The following is a 27,110-nucleotide window of genomic DNA, read 5'->3' on the forward strand; positions in this document are numbered from 1 at the left end:
CTTCCCTGCTGAGAGGGTGGGATTGCACAGTAATAAGACTCTGCTGCTCCTACCTGCCAGCTGTGTTTGGGGATTAGGCTTTCTATGCAGTACTGTCTGTGACTGGTATTCTGAAAGGATATGGGAGTCCACCATCCCCACCCATTGTGTTTACCTTTGTCTTTGGGTGGTCTCCTCCCAGCTGTGTTCTGGAAGGAGAAAAAATTTTTTATTTAGAATCTTTCAAACAGCAGTCATAATGGATGACTGTAATGTGTCAAAATGTTAGTGTACTTTTCTTGTTTAAGAGATCTGGAAAAGAGTGTTGTGCCAACAGTCTCCAATGTCTCATGATGTAACCAATTCTCCACATGCTTCAGGCGGTTTGATTCAGGATGAAGACATTTAAAAATCCTTACCATTTTGCTAATCTAATGCATTTTACTGAGTTTTCTAATAGATGTTTGTACAAAACCTTAACATTAAAGGTGAAAATATGTTTTCTTTCTTGTCTTGCTCACAGAACGCAAGTTTCTGTGAGGCTCTGAAGCCATTCCCCTTTCCAGAGGCATAGCTGCTTTAGATTCCTCCAACACTTGCTGAGCAAATACCTCTCTAAACATCTACTTTCTTGAGAAGTCTGCACATTAAATACTTTACAAGATTGAAAAGGAGAAGAAGGAGGAGGAGGAGGAGGAAGAGGAGGAGGAGGAGGAGGAGGAGGAGGGAGAGGAGGAGGGAGAGGAGGAGGAGGGAGAGGAGGAGGAGGAGGAGGAGGGAGAGGAGGAAGGAGAGGAGGAGGGAGAGGAGGAAGGAGAGGAGGAGGGAGAGGAGGAAGGAGAGGAGGAGGAGAAGTGATAGCCACCCTAGGGTAGTAAATTCAGACCACACACACACACACACACACACACACACACACACACAAAAGACATCTGAACCAATTCTAACTAACACTCTTGGAGTAGTAGCCCAACTAAAAGGTGTGGGAAGAACCATATTCTGTGGCCAGAAAGGGCCAAATCTTAAGAATTGTCACTCTGGGAACCTGATGAGAGCCATAATGACATGGGGGATGTTTCCCACATGAAGGTTTACAGCAACATGAGTAAAGGTTAGACCTCAACAGCAGCTCTGGGGCAGTGCTGACTCCTTTCCCCAGAAGATGCAATGATTGGAGATACTTGCATTGTCACAACATGCACATATGCATATGTGAATACCACTGGTATCTATATCACAGAAGCTACACATCGTATATTCATAGGGTGAACCTTCTCTAGAGAGTGCCTTGGTGAGAAGCCCTTCTCTGTAGGCATATGTACTGAGACTCCCCAGTTTGGCTTGGCTTTCAGCCTTACTTCAATCATCAGACCCCATATCCACATATGCATCTTCTGTGCATGCTGGCTAGGGTTGGGTTCAGTGTACTGTGCTGATGAACAATCCCAAAACTTAGTGCTTTCATAGAAGAAACATTTATTTCTTACTCTTGCTACATTCCAACAAGTTGACATGTTCTTGGCACAGGGACCCTGGCTGATAAAGACTGCATTGCAACTCAGACTTTCATAAAGAAAAAGAAAGGAAGAGATAAATCAAGACTGGACCTAATGGCCTCTAGAAAGTCATTTTTGCTTATATTTCATTAGCTATAATGACTACCAGGGCCATTCTGTCCTTCAAGGCAGCTTAATGTTTGCAAGTCCTGAGTGCTCAGAAGAAGAATTTGGTTAACAACTCTCATAAATATGCTAGTTTATAACTTTGTAGATCAGTATTTAATTTCTACGGGGGTTATTAATTGAGGAAATAGTAAATGATCATCGTTATGCTCACTTTGTAACACATTGTATTAGATCACATTTTATGCATGTACATAACAGCTGTATGCACACTGCACAGAACTACATGAAAAGAAGAAAATTATTTGATGGTTGAGAAATATTTTATAAATGAATTTCCTGGAGCTCAAACATAGACTATGGGTAAGGTATTCTGTGGGGAGCCGACAGAAGGCAGCTATCATCCTTGCAGCCATCTTGAGCCATATACCCTGATAAGAGATTTGATTACAATAGCCTACAACAGCTGAGCACACTCTGATAACATCTTGCTTTAGATACTCAGGTTCTTCCCTTGGGTGTGTGAGACTTAAAGCTGTGATTTAGAGCCGAGACTTAAGGGCATGACTTAGAGATCATATTTAGAGACAAGGCCTAAGGGCATGACTTAAAGGCGTGACTTAGAGGCATGACTTAGAGGCATGGCTTAGAAGTGAGACATATAAAAGGCAAGAGGCAGACAGAAGGGTACAGTACAACTTGGAACTAGGAATTAGGTTAGAGAGTACAACTTGGAGTACAACTTGGAGTAAGAATTAGGCACTTGAGTCTTGGCACTTGGAGGAAGAGCTTGGAATTAGACATTAGGCACTTAGCACTTGGAAGAAGTAACTTGGAACTTGGAGGCACTAGGGACTAGGAACTAGGTACTAGGAACTCAAGACTTGGGACTTGGACTAGGAAGACAGATTGAAGAATAAACAGGATTGAATCACACTCTGTCTGGTCTCCATTCTTCCAGTCCATCCTCACTCTCTCTCTTGCTGAACCCCTACCCGCAGACCTGAGCAGCTTGGGGAAGTGCAGGCTCTAACAATTTAGCCCCCAAGGCTTTTGGCAGTGCAGGTTCCAACACTGATAGAGTGGTCCCCAACATTTTTGGCCCCCAAACGTGGGGCAGAGTGGTCCTCAACATTTTTGGCACCCAACATGGGGCAGAGAGGTTCTCAACATTTTGGCCCCCAAGCATGGGACAGCTCAGGCCGCAACAGTATTCATCAAATAAAACAAGCTCTTCTGCAAAGATGACAAAGGAAATGACAACAGTGTTAAGTGGTTTGGATGTTTGGGGATGTTTCTACCCTCAGAAATGTCTGGTTTTGCTTTCCGTAGCTGTGATAGACATTGTTATCAAAAACCTGGGAGAGGAAAAGATCTATTAGGCTTACATGTTACTATCTATCACTGAGGGAAGCCAAGGCAGTAACTCCAGGCAGAAACAAAAGCAGAGACCATAGAGGAATTCTGCTTACTGCCTACTCCCTCAGGGTTTCTCAGATTCTCTCTTATATAGGCCAGGACCACCTTCCCAGAGACAGTACCACCATATAGTTGGCTAGAGCCGGCTCTGTCAATTAACAATTAAGAAAATGCCACAGGGACATGGCCATAGGCCAGTCTGATCTGAAGAATTCTTCAGTTGTGATTTCATCTTCTCAGGTGACTCTAGGTTTGTTTCGAGTAGACAGATGAAGCTAAAAATGATCAGGGAAGAAAGTAAGGGTTAAGGTTAGGGAGGCAGAAAAGAATCACATGGAGAGAGTCTCAAATGGTGGCTAAGACAATGGGATTTTGTCTTAACAGCAATTCAAGACTATTGGAAGAGGGTTTTACAGCAAGTAATAAAAAATATAAATAGAATATATATACAAATATATATAATAAACAAACAAACAAATAGTTTTTTTAAAGGCCATGGATTTGAAGGAGAGTGGGAAGGTGCAAATGGGAGGGGTTTAGAGGGAGGAAATGGAAGGGAGAAATGTTGTAATAAAATCATAACCGCCTAAACAAAATAAATACAAACACCCAAAGAAAAAGATTTTTGTTGTTTTTATTGCTGCCGCTGCTGCTGCTACTGTTTTTGGTTTTAAACATTGAACCCCAAATCTCTTGCCTACTAAGCACAGATTCTATGCTCCTTCAAGTTTTGTCTGACAAATTTATGTCAACAAAAATTTGAATAGAGGCAGTAAGGTCAACTGGAAGACAATTCTTACACTCCAGCAAACAATAACAAAGGTGTGAGTGACAACAGATAAAGGCAGTTGTATCTTCCTAACACCTCTGGCACCTCTGTGCAGTGTTTGGCCCCAGTGGCTAATGCACCCACTAAGGCAAAGGAAGGAAGACTCCTCTTCAGTGATTGCATTTAATAATGGGTAGAAAATGCCAGCCATATGTGAATGACTTCTGAACTTATCTTTCTAGCCCTACCCTGCAGGTTTGTGTTTATCTATTTTTGAGCCTACAAATAGTTTGAAATAGTTTGTATCAAAAATAGACTTCCAGCCTTCATAGCTCCTGAAGGAAAGTTGGCAACAAGTATTAACAGCTGCTGAAACTGTTGATTGAAAGGCTGTGCTGGAGCAGATAGTCCCACGATTGTAATACTTTCAACCCCATGATAGTGGAATTACCATGTGACACACCTGTGACTAAAAATGGACCCATCCAATATGTACCAGCTGATGTACCAAGGGATGGTGTTTGGCCTAAATATACTCAGGTTTGGGAATATGATTTGTAAACTCAGGGACAGAGAAACAAGTTACATGAGTTTACAAATGCAGAGTGTCAAGAAAACAGTTAGACAATGAAATAAATTTCTTCATCATGTAAGTGGCATAAGAGAGAAATGGTAGAACAACTATTTCAGCTTAAGAGAGACATAAGCACAACACCCTAGACTGGAGTAAAAGCAGTTGAATCCTGATAGGAACATATTAATTATAGAAGGATATACAGTGACCCTGGAAAAGTAAGCTATTCTGATTGGTAAAGTATTGAAAAGATTAGAAACAATTAAAAGAAGATTAGTAAATTTAATATGTGACATATTAAAATAAAAGATTTTTGAAGGGTAGATGGCACACGTCTTCAATGAAGGAGGAGACTGAAGCAAGTAGATCACTAAGTTTGAGGTCATCCTGATCTACACAGCAAGTGCCAGGCCGGCCAGGGCTACATAGTGAGACCTTGACAACAATATTTCTATTTTAATATTATAAACCAGTTTGAGAGCAATTTTGAGCCCCAAGAAATGCTTAGCTATATCTTGATTCAGTTTGAGCAGTTACAACAAGAGACGAGGCATATTAATGGGCAGATTCCAGGAGCACTGTAGAAGAGTCTCAAATGTGCAAGAGATTCACCACGAAGAGTGGGCTAGCCCCACATGGCAATGGCTCCAAGGGTAAGAAACCCTCCACATGCAGCTAAATGTTAAGTATAAAGGAAGTGAAGAACAATGTTTTTTTTTTTTTTTTTTTTCCCTGCCAGGCAGTTTAACTGTGACAATATTGAAGAATCCCTTTTATATTACGTAAGCTTATAAATTCTTGGAAAATTGCAGGGTTGGGGAAGGGGAAGCACAGAGGGAAATATTGTTTATGAGGCTAATCTTAGAGCTAGCTCTCAGAAGAAGTATTTACTATGTATACCAATAGCATGGAAGTGGGGACAAAAACCTTAGTGGTGAATGACAACTGCTATGCTAGTAGGATTTCAACCTGGCTGTGGATGAACATAACTAGGATAGATTTATAAAAAAATGAAGATGCTTGATCAAATTCCAGGCATACCTATTTTGTCTGGGACAGAGGGGACTCATAATAGGTGTCGTATTTTTTAACTATCCATATTATTTTAATGGCCAGCAGTGCTAGAAATCTAAAATTTCTTCAGGAACCCAAATGAGTTTTGTTACTATGTTCATTCACAAGGCATCCGGCAGTCAGTGCGGTAGCTCAGAGAGCTTGCTTTAGTTTTAATTATTTCTAGGTTCACTAAAACAAATGGGAACCTACTGCTGGCTCTATTTGGTGAAATGAAAGCCAGAGAGTTTTTGGCAAACGCAGAAAAAAGAATTTAAAGACATAGAGAGATGAGAAGGTCAGTTGAATGTACAGAATGTTCCATTCCCGTCCTTCTAGGGCCCAGAAGACTTCTTTCACTTGCTAAGAAAAACAGAGAGAAAAGGAAATACCCAAATAATTTAACAGGCTCTGCTGGCTTGCTTTTTCCTGAATGGGGAATCATATAGAAGAAGCTGCAATAAAAATGGTATTCCTGGTCTCAGTGGGAATGTGCAAGGCCAGCTGAGGCCTGGCCCAGGTGATGACTGTTAACAGTTTGAAGCAAAGTGGGTATTGTTTTAATAGCCAGATGCTCCACTTGGGGACCCAGGAATGGCTTCAGTAGCAGAAATTTCTGACTGTGGTTAATTAATCAAGGGGTCCCCGGGAATGAAATAGACAGACAGCCAATTAAGGTGTGTCTTGATTTATTTAACCAAAGCTATTCTGGGTCTGGTGAACAGAGACCTCACTGGAGCCATGGGCTAGAGAACTTTGAGTTCATAGACCCAGCATTGCCCAGTGAAGGGGAGGCCAGTGCCTCTGAGGAAACATTTTGTTCAGCACCACAGAGGTACACTATGAACCTTCTACCTTGCCCTTTCTATGGTACCTGGCAGTAGTTAACCGAATACCTAAGCACTGAGGAAGTGGAAACAAACCTGGGAACCAGCAGACACCCGCTCAAAGCTTGCACTGATGTTTTGGAATCTGGAATTTTGTCAAGTCAGCTTGTTGGGTAGGGTGATTATGAAATACAGAGACGGAATATCAGAGTGTATGAACAGTAGGCTCAGGATACCCTCCCAACCCTGTCAGAAATGAGGGGGTGAGAGCCTATTCTCAGATCTAACATTAATTGTTGAAGTGAGTATTTTGGCAACAGTCACAATCCCCAACATTTCTCTTATTATAAAGTAAGGATGAATATTTTGGAAAACATAGAAGTAGCTTGGCATTTTTCTTTCATGTTAAAATAGAGAAAAAACTCTGCAAGTTGCTTCTTAAGAGGTAAGTACTGAATATTAAATTAATAGGCTGGCTATGGCTTTATCATCTGATTCTTCAGTAATTAGATTAGTAAAAGCAAAGCCATCAGAGACTCTAGCTGTATCTGCTGTTAACATGTTTTTTTTATCTTACTACAATCAGTTAATTTATTCTATTTTTGTTTTCAGGGTGCAATAGACAGGGTCCAGAAATGCGGGTACCTTAAGTACATTCTGAAGATCTCCAATGAAGAATGGGTTCCTAAGTCTTAAAGTGGACAGAAAGACCTTTGAGGTCAGTGTTGACCAACCATATTATGGGCCCAATGGTTAAGAAATCAAGAAAGCAGAAGGAGAGAAGTGGAAAATGGAGAAGGAGATTTCAATTGACAAGAAGTTACCAAAACCAGTTCATGTGAGCAGTAGGAAAATCTTTAACATCCTTGATATTAAAAGAGAACAACTGTGGCTGGGGGCTTAGTTCCCTGTTCTTGCTAGGATGCTCAAGGCCTTGTGTTTGGTACACAGCTCTATGGTGAGGAGAAGCAAGAGGCAAAGAGAAGGAAGGTAAAAGTCACAAAAAGACCAAAACCAAAACAAAATAACCAACCGACTAACCAACCAAACCCAAGGGAACTTAAAAAAAAAATAGTACACTTGATCCAGATTTTCCAGTTCATGGAAAGTGGTTAGCAATGCTCTCAGAACAAATCTGAGTTTTAGTTATTGTAATGTTTGAGATGAATTGTTAACAATCTGATTAAAAGACACTGAGAACATCTCAGAAGAGTAGGGCTATTTATGGCTTTCATTAGAAAGGTGATCTGAATTTGGTCACCTCTGTTCATTTCATTGGCAACCCTTGCATAGGTCACAACACTACCTTGTAGTGTCTAAAAGTGGCCATGCCTAGGACAGCAAGACAAAAGGTATTGAGTGTCTGCCATAGAGTGCTTGCAATTATTTCTCACAAGTTCTATCATAAACATATGGAAAATTATAGTGAGATTAAACGAAGGGGAGCTGGCCACTGACGTGAATAAAGAGGTGGAATCTTGAAACCCATCCCTGCAATGGTTGTCAGTCATTTTCCCTGTGTCTTACAGTTTCTGCTTTAAAAGTCACTGCTCTGCTCTTCTTGCTGGAAACGCTTAGCTCCACCTGCCAATTCATGCATACAAGCTTTTTACAAACCTTTGTTCAAAACTCATCTGAAAAAGTGCTCTTTAAATTACCCTAATTATAACCTTAATTTAAATCCACCGTAATCTACACTTTAATCTTGTACTATGTGAAGACTCAGCAGTGTAGCAATTTTCACTTTGTTGATGTGTCTCCGAAACTGTGTTTTTACTTATTTCGTGTGCTTTTGTTCTGTTTCTTATTCAAACTGAGAAATTGCTATCAGGTGCCCTGGTGTGTGCACTCACCAACATGCTTATCATTACAAATGAGGCATCGGGAATGTTTGATTTGATTTCAATCATATACATAGGTCTGGATTGATAGACCCAAGATTTTACTGATAAATTTGTAATTTCGTGTTACTATTGGAGGTGAATTTAATTAGATGTTTTCCAATTTTTAAAAACATACATTGAAAGATACTGAAAAGCAACCTTGGCCCAAAGGTTAAAATTGTAAACTTTAAAGCCCAGAGCCATTGGAATCAATCAATACAATGACTCTTTAGGAAGTTTCAGGTTAATTTGCGATTCAGCAAGAGTGCATAAAGATTATACAATTAAGACCATATAGTCAGCTGGGTGGTATACAGCTGTAATCCCAGCATGCACACAGCTAACATAAGAGAATTATGAAATCCAACCAGTCTGAACTAGATAGCAAGAATTTGTCTTGAAAATAAAATTATGTCAAAAACCCCCATATTAGAGTCATGTAGAAAATTACTGAACTTTTAATAAATACAGGAATGCAAATGAATCCCCAGTGCTATCGGTGTCCTTTCTAGCCCACAAATCATTTCATTCTGACACTATTACTCACTCTCATGACGACATTTTTCACTGAAACGTCTTAAGAACTGACCCCTTGGGTTCCAATAGATTTCATTTTGACAAATGCTTCTTTGTAATGTCACAGAAAATATTTCCCCTGGAAAAAAAATCCACTTTGTTTACTCCATTCATAAAAGACTTTGGCAGGGCTTGATAAACTCTATTTTTTAAACAACTCTCAAAATAACACATTCTTTGCTGTAGGCTTATAGATTTTATGAGGTGTGTCAAAGGCTCTGAGCATTATGTTTTAAAAGACTTGTGCAGTGGCAACTCAAGAATCTGGCTTATTTTAACCAGCTCTAAATAGAGTAATTTAAGTCTCATTTAAGGTAATACTCCTTTAATTTGATAAACTTCATTGTAAAAACAACCCTACAAATATAAACAACACACAGGAAGATTATAAATTTCATAGTCTATACATTTTAGTGAACTTCTATGCAGTTAGGATAACCATTCTGAAGAAATGGAGGCTAACAGCAAATTTTACAATTTCACTATCAAATATGCTTTTATGTCTTTCACCAAAACAAAATCTCCACAGCAGATTAGAACTAGAAGAATAATTAGCTTTATATTGTCTCTTGTAACTTGTGTCTATATCTGCATTTAGTCCCTTCTTTAGAATAATATTTTTTAAACAATTACTGAATGTAATTTACATGAAGAATTAAAAGTTTCATGGACTCCTTATTAGCAAAATATTGTACAGAGAAATTGCGCTTTGATAAAAAGATGAGACAATCTTTAGAGGAACAACTTACATAATGAATGTGTGAGTGTGTGTGTGTGTGAGAGAGAGTGTGTGAAAATGTGTGTGTGTGTGTGTGTGTGTGTGTGTGTGTGTGTGTGTGTAAACAGGGAAGCATATATGTGGGAGTGTGGGAGTTTGTGTGTGTGTGATTTATTAAATCAGCTTACTTCAAAACACTAATGACAGGTAAACCATACTGAGAGTTGCTTGGTCCTTGAGGCTAAGGTACCCTACTGAGTTGGAGTATTTCCAAAGTGACTGTCTCATACTCCAAAGGTTGAGAACTGGGTAATTGCTCAATCCACGGGGCTAAGAGTCCCAGCAGTCCTGATGTGGCACTGAAAACCTAAAGGTTTCTTACACAATTATGGCTCCCTAGTCAATAAAGAAGCCCACAAACACTTGTTCTGATGCCCATGAAGGAACCAGAAAGAGCAGTAAAGAAGATGAAAAGAGATGAAAAGGAAACCCACCAAGTAGCAAATAATCTCCTTCTGTGCTGACCTTTTGATCTTGTTCCTGACAGCTAAAAGAAAGTGCCATCCACACTCAAGGCAAAGTAGTCTTCCACATCAGTGAGTGCATTTCCTCACCTGATGATCCCTACTCAGGAGGTTCTAACTTGTGGCAAGCTGACTGTAAAGCCAACCATCACAATTAATCTTACCAATTTTTCAGTCTCTTTCTTTTTTTTTTCTTTTTCTTTTCTTTCTTTCTTTCTTTCTTTTTCTTTTCTTTTCTTTCTTTTTTTTTTTTTTTTTGAGGAAGTGAATGAGGGAGAAGAAACAGTATGTTGGAAATCACAAGAACCAAATTAAGACAAAGTCTTTACAAATGTAAATACATGTGTAAAATTTCTGAAAATATCTGTGACATAGACATTTTATGACATGGCACGACACTCACAAAACTTTTTATCACATCAAAATTCAAAATTAACATACAACTGTACATAAAGGCTAGCATCCAAAGTTTATAAAGTATTTCCCCCTTTTTTTGTTGCTATTGGATAGACTTTTAAGTCATCTCGGCTATCTTAAAATACTTTCAGAATTTTAAGGCCAGAAATTCTGGGAATGTTGCTTCCTCTCTTTACTTTGTAAGTAGGGATCCTTTTTTTTTTTTTTTTTTTTAAAAAACATTCAAAAATTATCACAAAGAACATAGTTTTATTACATTTATTGATAGAGGGAACATATGTGTCTCAGCATGCATAGAGAGGTCACAGCACAACTTATGTGACTTGGTTCACTACTTTTATTGTATGGGTCCTATGAGTCAAATTCAGGTAATCAGGCCTGTTGACAAGCATCTTAATTATCTAAGCCATTTCTCCGATCCATACAAAGACCATTTTTAGTGCTACTTACTAGCAATACATACCCTCTAACCACTGTCTTATTTTCACAAGAATATTATCTATCTCTATAGATGAATATCAGTTTTTTGTTTCTGAAAATAAAGCTATTTATTTATTAATTCATGTTTTTATTGGCTATTTTTTATTTACATTTCAAATGTTGTCCCCTTTCCCGGTTTCCCCTCTGCAATCCCCCTATCTCATCTTTCCTCCCTGCTTTTGTAAGGGTGCTCTTCCATCCACCCGCTCACTCCAGCCTCACCACCCCAGCACCCCCCTACACAGGACCAAGGGGCTCCCCTCATATGGATGCCAGGTAAGGCCATCCTCTGCTACATATACAGCTGGAGCCATGGGTTCCTCCATGTGTACTCTTCGGTTGGTGGCTCAGTCCCTGGGAACTCTGGGGGTTCTGACTGGTTGATATTGTTCTTCCTATGAGGGTGCAAACCCCTTCAGCTTCTTCAGTCCTTCTTCTAACTCCTCCATTGAAGTCCCCATTCTCAGTCCAATGGGTGACTGCGAGCATGTGCATCTGTATTGGTCAGGCCTCTCAGGGGACAGCTATACCAGGCTCCTGTCAGCAAACGCGTCTTGGTATCAGCAATAGTGTCTGGGATTGGTGTCTGCAGATGGGATGGATCACTAGGTGGGGCAGTCTCTGGATGGCCTTTCCTTCAGTCTCTGCTACACTATTTGTCCCTACATTTACTTTAGACAGGAGCAATTTCAGGTCAACATTTTTGAGATGAGTGGGTGGTTCCATCCCTTAACCGGGACCTGTGCCAAACCATTGGTTATGATCTCTACAGGTTGTATCTCCGCTTTGTTGGGTATTTGGGCTAATGACATCTCTGTTGGGTACTGGGAACCTCTTGCTTCCCTGGCACCTGGAATTTTTGGTGATTACCCCTCATTCGCCATCCTTCACTGCTACACACCTCCATTCAGTTTCCTGACCCTCTGTACTTCTGCCCAGTCTCCCCCCACACATAATCCTTCCCTCCTTTTCGTTCCCCCTCTTTTCTCCTTCTCAGGTCCCTCCCTCCCTCTACCTCCTGTGATTAATTTGTTCCCCTTCTAAGGACTGGAGCATCCACACTTTGCTCTTCCTTATTGAGCTTCATGTTGTCTGTGAGTTGTGTTGTGGGTATCCAAGCTTTTTGCCCAATATCCATGCATCAGTGAGTACATGCCATGTGTGTTCTTTTGTGAGTGGGCTACCTCACTCAGGATGATATTTTTTTCCATCCATTTACCTGCAAATTTCATAAAGTCATTTTTTTAATAGCTGAGTAATACTCCATTGTGTAAATGTATCACATTTCCTGTATCAATTCCTTTGTTGAGGGACATCTGGGTTGTTTCCAGCTTCTGGCTATTATAAATAAGGCTGCTATGAACATAGTGGTGCATGTGTCCTTTTTATATGTTAGAGCATCTTTTGGGTATATGCCCAATAGTGGTATAGCTGGGTCCTCAGAACTATTTTCAATTTTCTGAGGAACTGCCAGACTGATTTCTAGAGTGGTTATAACAGCTTGAAATCCCACCAGAAATGGAGGAGTGTTCCTCTTTCTCTAGGTCCTCACCAGCATCTAGTGTCACCTGAGTTTTGATCTTAGCCATTCTGACAGGTGTGAGGTAGAAAATCAGGGTCATTTTGATTTGTAATTCCCTGGTGACTAGGGATGATGAACAGTTCTTTAGTTGCTTCTCAACCATTCAAGATTTCTCAGTTGAATATTCTTTGTTTAGCTCTGTGCCCCATTTTATAATAGGGCTATTTGGTTCTCTAGAGTCTAGCTTCTTGAGGTCTTTGTACATATTGAATATGAGCCCTCTATCGGATGTGGGGTTGGTAAAAGATCTTTTCCCAATCTATAGATATGGTGAATGATCATTTTGATGTGTTCTAAGGTTTGTAAGAATTTTATTGAGTAGTTTTGCATTAATATTCATAAGGGAAACTGGTCTGAAGTTCTCTTTCTTTGTTGGGTCTTCATTTGGTTTAGGTATCTGCAAAACTATGGCTTCATAGAACGAATTAGGTAGTGTACCATCAGTTCTATTTGTGGAATAGTTTGAAGAGTATTTGTATTAAGTCTTCTTTGAAGGTCTAATAGAATTCTGCTCTAAAACTATATGGTCTTGGGCTTTTTTGGTTGGGAGACTTTTAATGGCTGCTGTTATTTCTTTATGGGTTATGGAATTGTTTAGATGGTTTATCTGATCCTGATTTAACTTTGGTACCTGGTATCTATCTAGAAAATAATCCATTTCATTCAGATTTTCCAGTTTTGTTGAGTATAGGCTTGTGTAGTAGGATCTGATGATTTATTAAGTTTCTTCAGTTTCTGCTATCATGTCTCCCTTTTCATTTCTGATTTTGTTCATTTGGATACTGTCTCTGTGCCCCCTGGTTAGTCTGGCTAAAGATTTATCTATCTTGTTGATTTTTTAAAAAGAACTCCTACCCAATTTTGTTGATTCTTTGTATACTTCACTTTGTTTCTTCTTGGTCAATTTCAGTTCTGAGTTTGATGATTTCCTGAGGTCTACTCCTTTTGGGTGTTTTGTTTTGGTTTTGGTTTTGGTTTTTTGTTCTAGAGCTTTCAGATGTACTGTTAAGCTGCTAGTGTATGCTCTCTCCAATTTCTTTATGGAGGCATTTAGAGCTATGATTTTTCCAGTTAGCACTACTTTCATTGTGTCCCATAAGTTTGGGTATGTTGTGCATTCATTTTCTTTAAATTCTAAAGTGTCTTTAATTTTTTCTCTATTTCTTCCATGACTAAGTTATCATTGAGTAGGGAGTTATTCAACTTTCATGTGTATGTGGGTTTTCTGTTGTTTTTGTTATTATTGAAGACCAGCCTTAGTCCATGGTGATCTGATAGGATGCCTGAGATTATTTCAGTCTTCTTGTGTAGGTTGAGCCTTGTTTTGTGTCTGTTTATATGGTCAATTTTGGAGAAGGTAGCATGAAGTGCTGAGAAAAAGGTACATTCTTTTCTTTTAGGGTGTAATGGTCTGTATATATCTGTTAAATCTATTTGGTTCATAAAAGTTTAACTGTGTTTCTACTTAGTTTCTGTTTCCATGATCTGTCCACTGGTAAGAGTGGGGTGTTAAAGTATCCCACTATTATTGTGTGAGGGTCAGTGTTTGATTTGAGCTTTAGTAATGTTTCCTTTACAAATGTGGGTGCCCTTGCATTTGGGGCATAGATGTTCAGAGTTGAGAGTTCATCTTGGTGGATTTTTTCATTGTTGAGAATGAGGTCTCTTTCCTCATCCTTTTTGATAACTTTTGGTTGAAAGTCAATTTTATTTGATATTAGAATGGCTACTCCAGCTTGTTTCTTGGGACCATTTGCTTGGAAAATTTTTTTCCATGTTTTTACTCTGAGGTAGTGTCTGCCTTTGTCACTGAGGTATGTTTCTTTTATGCAGCAAAATGCTGGGTCCTGTTTAGATATTCAGCCTGTTAGTCTGTGTCTTTTTATTGGGGAATTGAGTCCATTGATGTTAAAAGATATTAATGATTAATGATTAAGGACCAATGATTGTTGCTTCCCGTTATTTTGGTTGCTGTAGTTGGATTTTTGCTTATGTGGCTATTTTCTTTTAGCTTTGTTGTGAGAAGATTAATTTCTTTCTTTTTCTTTGGTATAGTTTCCCTCCTTGTGTTGGAGCTTTTCATCTATTATCCTTTGTAGGGCTGTATTTGTGGAAAGATATTGTTTAAATTTGGTTTTCTCATAGAATATCTAGGCTTCTCCAGCTATGTTAATTGAGATTTTGCTGGGTATAGTAGCTTGGGCTGGTATTTTTGTTCTCTTAGGGTCTGTATGACATCTGCCCAAGATCTTCTGGTTTTAGAGTCTCTGTGGCAAAGTCTGGTGTAATTCTGATAAGTCTACTTTTATATGTTATTTGACCTTTTTCCTTTACTGCTTTTAATATTCTTTCTTTGTTCTGTGCATTTGGTGTTTTGATTATTATGTGACAGGAATAATTTCTTTTCTGATCCAATTTATTTGGCCTTCTGTAGGCTTCTTGTATGTTTATGAGCATCTCTTTCTTTAGGTTAGGGAAGTTTTCCTCTATACTTTTGTCAAAGATGTTTACTGGCCCTTTGATTTGGGAAGCTTAACTCTATACCTCTTATTCGTAGGTTTTTGTCATTTCATTGTGTTTCATTGTGTTCCTGGATGTTTTTGTTTAGGGCCGTTTTTATTTTGCATTTGCTTTGCCTGTTGTGTCAATGTTTTCTATGGTATCTTCTACACCTGAGATTCTTTCTTGTGTATTCTGTTGGTGATGCTTGCAGCTATGATTCCTGATCTCTTTCCTAGGTTTTCCATCTCCAGTGTTGTCTTTCTTTGTGACTTGTTTATTGTTTCTATTTTCATTTTTAGATCTTGGGTTTTGTTCAATTCTTTCATCCATTTGGTTTGTTTTCCTGTACTTCTTTAAGGGATTAATGTATTTCCTCTTTAAGGGCTTCTATGTGTTTACCTGTGTTCTGTATTTCTTTAAGGGAGTTATTTACGTCCTTCTTAAAATCCTCTATTATTATCATGAGATGGGATTTTAGATCAGAATCTTGCTTTTCTGCTATGCCGGGGTATCCAGGACTTGCTGTGTTGGGAGAACTGGGTTTTGATGATGCCAAGTAGCATTGCTTTCTGCTGCTTATGTTCTTGCACTTACCTCTTGCCATCTGGTTATCTCTAGTGTTGGCTGACCTAGAGCCTGTCCCTCCTTTAAGCCTCTGAGCCTGGGTGTGTCAGAACTTCTGGAGGTCAAACTGTCTCTGTGAGCCTGTGAGTCTGGGTGAGTCAGAACTCCTGGGTGTCAAGCTTTCTCTGGGTGGGATTGGGGTGTGAAGGGCTGTAGCACAGGGTCTTCTCTCTGGTGCAGATGCAAACCAGAAGCAAATATCAGTTTCTGTTGCTCTATATAATAGTTAGACGTGAAATCTGGTGAGAAGGTCTGATGAAATAATCTGATTGTATTGATCTAAATGCAAACCTTTGGAATCAGACTATATTAGATTATAAATGTGTAGAATAGTTATAATGAGGTACAAATCTTATTCCTATATAAGTATTCTTATTACATTATCAATCATGTACTTTGAGGTTAACTAAATTAACTTATTTCTTAAGTATTATATTGGTTTCTATTAGCTGAAAAAAACAGAAATTATACAATTACAGAAATGACCATGGAAACTGTCATTTGTAAATGGCTAGCACTGGTTTCTGTACTAGTTACTCTTCAGGGTTGTAATTTTTTTAAAAAAATGATGAAAACAAGTTAGAAGAAAGGAATTTGGAAGAAATCAGTAGGGAAAAATTTATTTTGGCTTATAGTTTCAGAAGTAGAAATCATAATTGTGGGACAGCAGGGCAAAGAAAGCAGCAGGACGAAGAAGCTGGAGGATCACACAAAGGAAAAACAAAAAGAGGACCAGAAGTGAAGCAAGGTTATGAACTCTCAAAGATGGCCCCCACTATTGTACTTCTTCCAAAAAGGTTCTCCCTCCCAAAGGTTCTATAACTTCCCCAAACATCACAGACAACCAGGGACCAAGTATTCAAATACCTCAGCCTATGGGAGACATTTCTCATTTAAACTACCACTATTTTTAAATCATCTGGATGAAATGAAAAGAAAATACAGAGCCTTTCCACCTGTCTACATTCTGCAACATGTGGCTGCTTTTATTAAGCGATGCTTTGGGCCTGCAAGCCAAGGATAGTACCTCTTTCAGAAAGGAATAAATAATTTTGCTGGAACTATTAAATTTATGTGCAATCCAGTCTATTAGATTGTCAAAAAAAGACTTAAGATTTATAACCTTAAATCAGCCCATTTGGGATTATCTACAGTTAGTATGACATGTAGACCTTACAAAACACATTTCTCTAAACAGTGTCCTAATTGATTTCTGCTTATGCCCTTTGCCCCTCTATGACCAACGCAGGTCACTAAGATCCTTTTAAAACAGGAAGAATATCAAGTCTCTAGCCTGATCATTTCCCATCTCTAGTTTTCCATTCCAATCAAGTAAAGTTCAGTTCTCAAAAAGCAGGTTATGAAGCCCTACAGAGGCTTTCTCTTCTTTTCACTCTCTGATTCCATCTCTACTGTGGCTTACTCACTTTTCTGGCCAGTGACTTCCTTGCTATGCCTTGAACAAATTGATCCTGCTCCTATCTCAGCACCATGTCTGAAATGGCTGCTGGTCCCTCTCCCTCCTTCAAGGCATTGCTCAAATGGCATCTTTTCAAAAGGTCTCTCAGTCAACTGTCTAAAGTGACAATACATTACTCCATCCCACTCCTTAGCCTGCCTTTTCTGTAGACTTATTATCTTTTAGCAAATATATATTTAACTTATTGGGTTGTTACAAAGTAATTTCAATTTTGGCTTTGTTCAAATTTCCTATTTGATGTTCAAATACAGTTTTAAATACATGTGGTTATGTTATACATCATTTTAATGAAATTTTGCTCTTCATTCTTTTTCACTAATGACACTATTTTGTTTGCTTTGTATCTGCTTTATACTATGGAAATGATATTAGATAAAAACATATTTGAGCAATTTTCTTATACGAGCTCAAAATGGTTCATAAAGCAGCTGAGACAACTTAAAACACCAAGAATATGTTTTGGTCCAGGAACTGCTAAAAACCACAGAGGGCAGTGGTGGTTCAAGAGGCTTTGCAAAGGTGACAAGAAGGAGCATAGAAGCTGACAGCTAGAAGTACAAAACAAGCATTTGAGCACAACCATGCAAACAGATACTCTTACAACTCCCTAAGAACTCACCAAAGAACTCCACATGTAGTGCTCCGTTATAGTTATCATTTGAAGGAAAAATGAAGTAGTAAAAAGGCCCAATAAATGGATGCCTATGAGCTGACAAGAGTATAATGGAATTGGCTATTCTCACCTGTCCTTGTCTCTTATTCTAAGCCACAATGAGACACTTTTCTGTTGAACTATTATATGTGATGACTAGTGGGTTGGGTTTGGCATCTGATGATGGCCAGCTTCGTAGCTGGACCAAGAAGAAGCTCCAAACTACTTCCCAAAACAAAACTGGCACAAAAAGGGGTCATGGGCCCTGTGGTCTGACCCTTTACAGCTTTCCAAAACCAGTGAAACTATGACCTCTGAGAAGTTTGATTAGTACAACTGATGAGATGCATTGGAAATTGTAATGTCTGCACCTGACACTGCTAAGTAGTGAGGACCCATTTCCCCAGGACAATGTTCAGCCAAATGCCACAGAAACAATGCTGCAAAAGTCAAACATGGTAGGCTACTGAGTTCCTACCACCCTCATACTCATCTGATGGTTCTCCACCCAGTTGACCCTTCCTCAAGCATCTCAATATGTTTTGCAGGCAGAATACTTCCCAACCAGCAAGATGAACAAAATACGGTTCAAGAATTCAAGAATTCACTGAATTCTGAAGTATGAATTTTTATAACTCATGAGTGAAAAATTATTCATTGTAATGGTTTTTTTTATTAATTTTTATTAATAAAGATGTGGCTGAGCTTAGCTATAATGGCTAGAATTCACACCTCTCAACCACATTTCCTTCTGCTCTGACCTGGTGTTTATGTGCTTGCAGTCTGTATCTCTCCAATAGCGTATGCACACTCCAAGGGAGAGATACTGTTTTCTGCCATAACGACAATGCTTTGCTACTCCCTTACCAACAATAGAAACTCAAATGTTTACTAAATAAATTACCACACATACAAGTTTTTACTTCATGACATCGACATCAATTTTAATAAACTTAGAATCATAGAGTTGGTAATTTAAAAATTGGGATACACCATTTTGAGTATGTCGTTTTCCCGTCAGTTGTAATATTTTGAGGCAGTTAACATACCTTAAACATCCTCAGTAAAATGGACCACCAGAGTAACCCCCGTAAGTGCGAGCTTTCGTCTGGGATGATGGAAGAGTCATATCTATTTTCATGCTGCTCCAAACTGCAGTTCAACTGGAAATGGCTCTGCCATAAAATGAATTGCCTCCAGAGCCCAACAAGTTTGAATTGCAAGAACCTAAATTATTGTTGAAGCCAACTGGTTCTAATTGTTACTGGCTTACTTGGGCTTTATTCACAGGAGAACCTGGACTTTGAAGGTAATCATGGCTGAGTGTATTATTTCTTGTGGGCTTTACACATTTCCTATCTTGTCTTCCTTGAATTATGTGTGTTTAGATAATAGGTATTAATCTGTCAGATATAATAATTAGTCCTAAGTATTCCTAATGGATATCGGTCTTCTCTACTGATAACAAAATTATCCATTATGCCAGCATGTACCATTATAGAATGGACCTACAAATAGGTCCTGTCCACTGTTTACAGCAGATGTCAGAATCCAGTGGTACCCATACTTTATTGATGCTCAAATGAAGCCAAGATGGGAGTTTGGCCAGATCCTAGTTAGTGATGAGTGAAATGATGAATGTCAAAATATCTCAATCTACCTTAGGCCCATTCCTGATTCTTCCACAAAGCTAGCATCTAGTATGATATACTTATTTATTCCTTTAATAGTTGATGTCTTTCTATGAAAATGGTCAGTGATGGATAACCTGCTTATATAAGGAGTATCTGGAGCTAAAGGAGTGAGCAAAAACCAGCAGGCCCCTTGCCAGAAGGGAACTTACACCTAAATGAAGAGGCAAATATAATGTTGTACAATATCTACCGTAAAGCAGAAGTCAATGCAGAAGTATCCACCTCAGCACTCAGCTAGTCTGGAGTATGAAGTATCATGGCAAGAATAAATAGACTTTGCTGGGCCAAGAGAATAATGTGTTTTCTCATCTGAGTGAGAAAAGTACATATAATTTTTTATGAAACTATTGTATTGTTGTATAAAGACTAGTTAGAGGAGAGTAGATAACTCTTTTAGTCTTAGAAGAGCTGGAAGTCAATGCCTTAAGGCAAGGAATTTTGACTAAGAATCAGGGAAAGAATTTGTGAGTAGGAAATGATAGAATTTTGAAATCCTGTGAAAGAATCTTTAGGGTAAAGATTACTCATGGCAGCATACAAAATCACTTAATGTATACATCCTCACTAGCAAGGATAGCAGTACAGGAGGGCAAGGATGAGGGCAGGGATCCGTAGAGGCTACAATGGCTAACTTCTGACTAGGTAACTAGATAACTCACGATAATTTGAAATATGCTTTCCTAAGGCTTTCCTTCAAGTTTTGCTCTTTCATTCATTAAAGCAGACCGAGAAAGAGTAATTAAGATGTTCTGAAATAAATTGGCTGGGCTACGAGGGTGCTTGAAATGAATAGGTGCTGATGCAGACAGGTAGAATGAAAATACCAAAACTTCAAAGAACCCAAATCAGTAAGACTTGCTAATTTCTGTTAGTTATTGGGGAAATGTGAATGTTGAATACAAAGAACATTTCTAGCAGAAATGGCAAAAACAAAACATTTACAGTAAAAATATGAATCAAATTAATTTTTCAAGTTTAGCTGATTGAAAATAATTGCATTATGTAAGATGAGCAATTCATTAATATGCACATTTCATTATACAAGAGGCATATATTTATTATAATAAGGAATTATTCTTTTATGATATTTATTGCTATTGAAACAATAATAACAAAGGCTTCTATTTTAAAATAATTATGCTCTATTTACACAGTTTCTACAAAATTTACTCATAAAATTTAGAAGGCACAGTTTAAAATGCTGTAGCAAGAGTCTTGAAGTACTATGGTTTATATTAGAATTTGATGTTTTAGTTTGTTTTATAATTGCTTGGTGCTGGAGCTTAAATTCAGGGCCTCTTGTATTTGGCACTCAGCCATTTGTCCAGCCCCCAACATTTAAATATTTAAATAAAATAAGCACTCACAAAACTTTTGCCTTGTGTAAAGTATGTTCAAAGAAAAGTTGAAAAGCTCCAAAGGAGGAGGAAGAAGAAAAGAGCTGGGGACACAGAGAAGCCACCAGGAGCATTAAAAGAAAGAATTTTACAGGGGAAAAACAATTTCATTTTATTGTAAAGACCGAAATGAATAAAAGAAGACTTTGAATGTGAGGATGATTAAAAAGACAAAATCATTAGCTAAAGATATTTACAAGTTTAGACTCTTTCATTTTGATTGTAATTTTAATTAGCCGGACACAGGGGGGACGAAAATGAAAGCCTACACCGGCTACTTACTCCGCAAATTGCCTTCCACCTTAATTTTCTGCTCTTCAGTTCTTAATTTTCCCTATTTTTGTTCTAAGTAATCTGGTTATCAGGCAAAAGCGATTTCCCCTCAGTCAGCTTTGGCATTCAGTATTTGCATCTGGGAACTGAAAGTTCATTCTCTTGCTTTAGTTTTTATCCTTTCAATAGCAAAACTCTCTCCAGGTAACTTTTTTCAGTCCTTTGTCTATGCAGCAGGGTGCTCTGCATACCCCTGACAGGTAGACGGTTAATAACAAAGGCCCCTATTTTTAAAATAATTATGTTCTATTTACACAGTTTCCACAAAATTTACTCATAAAATTTAGAAAGAACAGCTCTAAAAATGCTGTAGATTTTCTGTTCATTACAACAATTTTTCTATGTGCAAGGAAGTTGTTTGATTGTGTTTGATAAAATAGGCCAAAAAATTCAGTATTAATCAAGTCTGGGTTTTGCATATTTATGAATAAAATTTTTAAAAATTACATTGAGATGGAACAAGGCACATCTGTTTAGAATAACCTACTTTAGAAAGGGTTTATCTTCAAGATATTATCTGGCTTTTTAGTAGGCTATTTATTTTGCATTTGTTAAAGAAAACAAAATTAGCATAGCTAACCATGTATTATGTGTCTCTCAGTTTGCCCTGTCTCCCCAAAGAAATTCACTTAAATAATGTGTAGCCTCCCTGTTGAAGTGTCTTGGGGGTCAGAGAATGAAAGGCACTATTTAAGTGGTGACAATTATTGTTATTATTCTGCCATGGATAAAGAGTAACAATTGCCTTTTAAAACTATTGTGGACAATTTCATTTTGCTCCCCGGTACCTCAGACACAGCATTTGAGCTCTGCCCAGGAACCATGCTCTTAAAGTAAAACAACACCCAGACTGGTGATGGATGGGAATGGAATTCCCTGAAGGTCACAGTGGCTGTCAATCATAACCACCCAAGAGGGTGTGATTTTAGAGACAGCAAGAAAACCTCACTGTGCACCATGAGTGATCTGTGTCTAAAGTTCCAAACTTTGAATTTCCTTAAAGCTTTCTTCACTGCAAAACACAAGTGCTTCCTTAGGTGGACAATCCTTTGAACCTTAGCACTTCTGCATTGTTTTCATGAAAGGGAGCTCCGGGTATTCTCAGATACAGTGGCAAAGTAAGAAGTGGGACACACAGGAGAAACAAGGCATCAAAAAATTATAGGGAGCTTTGAGGTTGAAAATAATGCAGAAAATTAAATAAAACAGTGGAAAGGATCAATTTTTGGCTGGCCCCAATAATGTGACCATTGACAATGGAATCCTTAAGCAATGTGAACAAGGAATATTATAAAAATTACCTTACCGGCCAGTCATCAAATATGGGGTTTTTGATTCTCTCCAGCATAGGATATTTTTCTGCATCTGAGGTGACAATATCAAATAACCAATCACCCATTCGGGTCAAATTTCTCCTTGAAACACATTGCACCCAAAAGCTCTTCTTTTCAGATGTTCTGTTGGAATGAATTGTTTATAATTTGAATGTGCTGGACCTGCACTGAGATTTCGTGCCAGCATTATCTTTCATTCTTGTCTATTTTGTCTAAGAAGTGTACTACTCTCTGACTTTTGCATCAAAGAAAGCTGAAATACTCTGTGTACACAGAATCTTGAGGCTCCACCTTTCTTTGGGGTCAAATAAACCCAATTAGTGAATCTGAAGAGGCCTCATATAATAGTGGAGGAGGCAGGATATTCTTCAGTAACTTGATATTGATGCAGACTGCTGGGCCCCCTACCAGATGCCTTTCCTGCCTCTCTGGCTCGGTGTCACCTTTGCTCACTAGTCTAACACCCACTCACAATGCTTGTCTAGTTGGGTAATCCAGACTCCAGCCATTGCAGGACCATCTGGCTCTCATATCCTCTTAAGTCTAGTTCTGTGTCTAGAATACAGGAAGTATTCAGCAATACTGTATCAAACAATACCTATTGAGTAAGATAATAAATCAGTGAGTATGTCTACAGAAGAACTACCTGTATATTTAAACGAAAAGAAATGACAAGAGGAACAGGTGTTCTGGGAGGTTCCTCAGAGCCTTGTATCTTAAAAGCTTGATGCTCTGGTGGTGCTATTTGAAGGTCATAGGAACATTCTGAGCAAGGGCCTAGTCTCTAAGGTGTTTTCTCAGGGAGGAAATCTCTATACCTCAACCTCTTCTCAAATCTCCACTATCCACCCACAGTGAACTGAGCACTTTTGCTCAGAAACAGTGGGGCCAAGTGACCATGGACTGAATCCTCAGAGACTGTGAGCTGGAAGAGCCCTTTATTATTATCAGTTATTTTTCTCAGGCGTTTTGTCATAGAAATGGGAAGTAAAGGAATTTTCTTGACAACAAGATCAACAGTGAAACCATATCTGTCAGTAATGATCAAACTCATACTATGTGGCAGTCATTGTCCTAAACACTTTAAATGAGGTATTCATCCAAAGAATAGCGTAAGTGGAAAACTATTACTATACTTTATGAAGAATAGAGAAAGGTCCAATAATTTGCCCCACGTCATATATGGGGAAAGGTAGAAGAAATGAGGACTGGGCTCCTGAGCTCAGAGCTGTAACTTCATGGAACTGATGGTGGGCGTGGCCAATGCTTTTAGGCACCGCTCTGCTTCTATGGGTGGTTACATAGTAAACAAGAACTGTGCCCCCTTGAACAGGAGAAGTCAGAGGTCAGCACTTGCTTTTCATCAACCATTGTACCTATTTGATTCTGTTCAAGTTAGTGAGAGTCCGGCAAATCTCAATCTGCATTTCACCTAGAAAATTCTTTGATCGCTAACATAAATAAATAAAATAAATAAATGATATAAGTAAGTAAATGTAGAATCATTCTTTATTAGAAGAAATAAATTTATATGAAAACAAGTGTTCTATGTGTTTAATTTTCCAGCTATATATTTAAAATTCTCTTAGAACTTCAGCTTCACGCTATCAATTTTAATATAAGCACTATAGTGTTTATATATATATGTTCTATAAAAGATGTGGCACAGAGAAGCTAATAGTGGTGCTCATGGATCTTCAGAAGAGTTTAATTTAATTTAACTAAATCTGTAGGAGAAAATTTAACAAGAATCATATTGTAAGGTAAAAATAGAGAAAAAGTTTCCTTAGTAGGAACAAGGAGTTGGGTGCAGGGTGATGCCCTACAAAGGATATGAAATGTTATTACTTTGTAAAGAAATAAAAGAATAATAAGTTTAGAAAATTAACTATCAAATTACATTTTTTTAAGAGGGGCACTTAAAATGTTGATGAACAAATATAAGATGATGACTCAGGGGCACTAAAAGTGGGATGTGTGTGGATTCTACCAGATAGTAGAATAAGTACTGAGAATCTGGTTTATCACCCATTGTGATTAACAGCAGACTGCTGAAAAGGCAGATGTGATACTACCACAGTAAAACCAGCCTCTTAGAAAGATGTTTCCAATTAAATCATGGAAAATCAAAACAGGAAAATGTTGAGGGAAAACATCTTGAAGACCTTATTAATGGCACAGTCACAAGGAGGACTTTATTAGTTTTGAAACAGCGAACACCACAGCTCGTGTACAAAGCATGCCAAATGATTGACAAGCATGTCTCTCACCCAGCAAGTCTTCCTTCAGGATGAAAGTTTCCCATTTTATTCCTGTTTTCCTCAATACCGGGTTTGGTTTGGTTAAATTTTAGTCATGGTACTTTGACATTTGATTTCATGCTTTAATTGATCTCTGTGTATGTATGTCTGCTCACTATTGGTTGCTATCTCCTGCCTGACACTTTGCATTCTGCCTATGTGAAGAATTCATCCAATCAGTTCAGACTCTTCTTTTTCACAAGAATGCCATTTAATTGTTCACTGTTTGATTATGCTTTTTATTTGATTCTGGTAATTTTCTCATATATACTTTATGGCCACTTGGTTTGGCTTTATGGCCAACCAACTTTTGTATGGCAGCTGCCATGTTTTACTTTATGCAGTTTTTAACCTTAAAGGTTCTCTAGTTCCTTTTTGTTCAGTGTCTTAGTCTCCTTCTGTCTTCTTACTCTGCCAAATTCTTTATCTGGAAAGTGTGACATGCATGAGTATAAAACAGATTTTCCTGGAGATCCTTTTTTTTATATTTGGGGTCTTGGTAGTAAAACAGAACATAGTTCAGACATATCAAAAGAGTTTTCTAGATCAAAATTAAATTTGACTTTGTAAAAATGGACTTTTAATCTATTGATTGCTATTAAAATAAACTTTTCCCACCTATACATTAACTGTCTTATGTAATTTTTTTTAAATGTTGCTGTGATAAAATACCCTGACAAAAGCAACTTAAAGGAGAAAGGTTTCTTTCTCACAGCCTGGTTCCAGTCCATCAGGTGGGAATTCCCAGCAGCAGAAGCCTGAGGCCACATGTATCCACAGCCAGGAAGTGGAGAGTCATAAACAGATATACTCAGATCATTGTCTTCTTTTATAAAATCTGGACACCAAAGGATGGTTTCACCTATACTGGCTGGGTCATCCCACCTTACTTGGACTAATCAAGACGTCAAGGCAATCTCTCACTGACATGCCCAGAAGCCTACCTTCCAGGTGATTCTACATTTTATTGGGATCAACTACCTAGTATCCATAAAAAGAAACAAACAAATCAACAATCATCAACAACAACAAACTAAAGAGTTTTTTTTTATGGTAGTGCTCATATATATTCATTTAGGAAAAACATCAATTTTACCACATGTGCTCTAAGGTGAGCTGAATGAAAATGTTCCCCAGAGGTTCGGCTATTTGAACACATGGTCCCTATTTCTTGTTGTTGTCTGGGGAGATGGTACAGCTTTTGAAGGAAGTACGTTGCTGAGGCAGACTTAGACAGCTCATAGGCATCCCGCATCTCCAGCTCACTTTCTCTACTTCATGCTTGCAGTGGAAGACGGAATTTCTCAGCTTCCTTTTCCTGCTGGCATGTATCCCTCCCACCAGGATGGCTTCTCATGCCTGTGGAACTATAAACCAAAATAAAGTTTTTCTTCTATACATTACTTCTGGTCATAGTGTTGTATCACAGCAACAGAAACATAAGTAATAGATTCTCTTTGACTTGACAAAATCAAAAGACAACAATCCTTTGACCCACCCACATTTCTTTTATCTACTAACCTCACCCCGTCAGCCAAATTACTTACCTATCATAAACCACATGGTTTAGAGCTTGGGCTATTTTCTCCGCAAACAGCAACACAAAACAGGGACAAAGTATTTAAATATCTGAGCCTGTGGAAAATATTTCATTCAACCCACATTAAAGCAGATGTGGTGAAATTGATGTTTTTTTTCTAAATGAGTATATATCAATACTCCTATATATAAAAAATATCCTAGTTTTTGTTGTTGTTTGTCTGTTTTAATGGTTATTGGGTAATTGATCTCAATAAAATGTAGAATAACGTGAAAGGCAGGCTTCTGGACATGTCAGTGAGAGATTGTGTTGATTAGGCCAAGTGAGATGGAAATCTGAGTGCTCTGCCTTCCCACTCAGCAATATCTCACTTACATGATTAATGTGATAGACCATTTTTTTCTACTGTACTTAGGATACTGAAAATATCTAGAAAAGCAATCTCTAGGCTATCCATCATTTGGTACCACCATATGCATTTACAATTTACAATGATGTCGTCTCAGTGCCTTCATATATATATATATATATATATATATATATATATATATATATATATATATATATTTAGTTTAATCAGATGCAACTCTTGCTTCCAGTACTCAAACTTACTGTAGTCCATTCTGGAGGGCTTAGTTATTCATAGTGGTTATATATTCAGAACATGGCTGCTCTGGCAAGAGATCACATCCAAAGACCTAGGTCTTTGGGATCCAGCTGGAAATACGAACATGCCTTTAATTCCAGGAGACAGTCAAACAGATTTATGATTTCAAGGCGATCCTGGTATAGGGCAAGTATCAGGTAAAGAAAAGCTTAGGTCCAGGTGTT

This window comes from Arvicanthis niloticus, chromosome 7 (assembly GCF_011762505.2).
Source record: "Arvicanthis niloticus isolate mArvNil1 chromosome 7, mArvNil1.pat.X, whole genome shotgun sequence".
Taxonomy (NCBI): Eukaryota; Metazoa; Chordata; class Mammalia; order Rodentia; family Muridae; genus Arvicanthis; species Arvicanthis niloticus.